This window comes from Bactrocera latifrons, unplaced genomic scaffold (assembly GCF_001853355.1).
Source record: "Bactrocera latifrons isolate USDA-ARS-PBARC rearing strain unplaced genomic scaffold, ASM185335v1 scaffold_274, whole genome shotgun sequence".
NCBI lineage: Eukaryota > Metazoa > Arthropoda > Insecta > Diptera > Tephritidae > Bactrocera > Bactrocera latifrons.
In genome coordinates this window covers 339,156-341,812 of record NW_017536341.1, presented here as the reverse complement: position 1 = coordinate 341,812, position 2,657 = coordinate 339,156, and positions in this window count along the sequence as shown.

The following is a 2,657-nucleotide window of genomic DNA, read 5'->3' as shown; positions in this document are numbered from 1 at the left end:
CAGTATGGCTTTGGACCTGGAAAGTCAACCACTTCTCCAAGGCAAGCCGTTCGACATCAAACGAAGTTTCAGACAAGGCGACTCCCTTTCGTTTGACTACTTCAATCTACTCTTGTAAGATATAATCTTCTATTAGAGTGTACAGCTGCTGGCATACGCCGATGATATTGATATCATTGGTATTAACAACCGCGCCGTTAGTTCTGTTCTCTCCAGAACGGAGAACGGAAGAAAGCGAGTCATATGGGTCTGGTGGTGAACGAAGGGCAAGAATGAATATCTCATGTCATCAAACAAACAGTTGTCGCAATCGCGATTATGATCCCAGTAGTCATAACTTCGAAGTCATAGATAATTTCGTCTGCCGTGGAATTAACATTAACTCCAACAACATCATTAGCATCAAAATCCAACGCAGAATAACTCTTGCCAACAGGTGATACTTCGGGCAAAGTAGGCAATTGAGAAAGAAAGTCCTCTCCTCATTATTCCCGTCCTGCTATATGGTGCAGACATGGACGATGACAACATCTGATATGTCGAGGTTGCGAGTTTTCGAGAGAAAGGTTCTGAGAAAGATTTTTCGCATTCGTATTTATCGATGGAATGATTAATGGAGCAGTTTGCAGTTTTTTCTCCTTTCTGAAGTTAAATTTAATATCCCGGTTCGCTTTTCGAGGCAATTCAGACCCTTACTGTTTAAATATAGTAGATAAAATTTTAAACTAAACGAAACTAAAAATACTATATTGCTTTCTCTCAATTATTATAGTTCAAAAATTAGTTATAACGTATTTTAAATCTTAGATGTTGAAATTTTTGTTTTTGTAGCTGTGGAGTTTTAAATCTCGAGGTTTAAAAATCTCGATTGCCTTATATGACTCTGCTTATTCCGCCCCACACGTTGCTAGAGCGGGAGGAAGGTAATCTTTGGGTTACCATAAATTAGTTTTGTTTATGTTTTTAATGAAAACATTTACTTAAATCTTATGAAAACATCGAATTGTTATAGTTTACTCATAATTGGAACAGTTTAATTTGGTGGTTTATTACCTTTAAATACGTACAGTATGTCTGCCGAATCTTTTATTCTATTGTTCTTAAATTTACAAGAATTTGAAAATTTGTTTAAATTATAATGTGTGTTTAGAAATTATGTTAGCTCTTAAAAATGTATACTGCTATTGCTAATAATAATGTTATTGCTATTGAAATAAAGTCATTCACGCAAAAAATGCGATGTAATTTTTTTAAGGCGCATTAAACATTTTTAAAGTATATTATATATTTCATGATTAAAAACGTATATAATAGTAATTTTATGCAACTAAAAAATTAATTAAAAAATCAATAAATCATTATACACTTATAATTAGTATAGAGCATTTGGCGACCGGTACGTGCATTTTCAGGCCTACAGTTGTAGACAACCGAATGGGAAATGGCCTATAAGACATTCACCGCTTGACTTGAAGTACCTGATTTTAATTTGAATTTTTGTTGACTACAAAAGCGACGCCAACTGCACAGCTACAGTATTATTTTAGGTGAACTGCAGCATAGATAGTTTGCCGTTGTCGCTTCTCTCGTAGACGTCGATAAAGGGACAACCAGTGTTTCCGCTTTGCAGATAAATATTGTATCAAAGAAAATGTTGCAAGTAAACGATTTTGTTTCACTTTTTAATTTTCTAAGTAACAGGACGCTGGAAGTTAAGTATTAAGTCAAAAACGACTGCAAAAACGAAAAATATAAATATTTACTATTAATGATATACAAATATTTTTTTTTATTGATTTGATTTTAAGGAATTGGAACAATTATAATTAAAATTAGGTTTAAAAAAGTATGACACTACTAATAATTTCATATAACTTTAAAGTTTGTTATATAATTTGCGCATGCGGTTTGAGCTTGAATATACTACGTTATATAATTTTGTTCGATTTGCAATGTTCAGCACCACTAATTTATTTTGTGTGGTAGAATTACCATCAAATAAAATTAAATACATGTGTACTTGAAAGTTAGTGAAGAACTTCTAGAAAACATTATAATATTTTTAACGACAAAAAATACCAAAATATTTGTGTAAAAATACGTATAATAATAAATAATCATTGCCAAAAGTATTATCGCTTTTGTCTGTCCATTTAAAACAGCAGCACTGATTTCCACCACTGTTGTTATTTACGTCGTCTAAGTAAATTGTCTCTTCTCACCGAATTTCTTTTGTACCATATTCGTTGCGCTATACGCCTTGTAATGCACTCTCGCTCGCTTATTTCTTAACAATGTCGATGACAGTGACTTTATGCACATATGTGTGAGTGCGAATACTATATACAAAGAAATGTATTGTATATGAACACTTTGGTTTGTGTGCCTCGTAGCCAAAGCCAACCACAGATGTAGTATTTGTCAGCAACGCTGTCCCTATCATTTACTTGCTGATTCTTTGCTCTTGCTTTTGCCTCTTTTCAACACTCACTGACCGTAATAGTGGGGTGTTAGTGTAAGCAACGGCTGACTGTATATACAGTGTACACCCTCAACTTGTGCTGCAAGGCAACATACTAGTGCGGTGCGTGCAATCAACCCGGCTACATCATTATCAAAAATAAAATCGTATCGTATAATTAAACAAAAAAATTTAA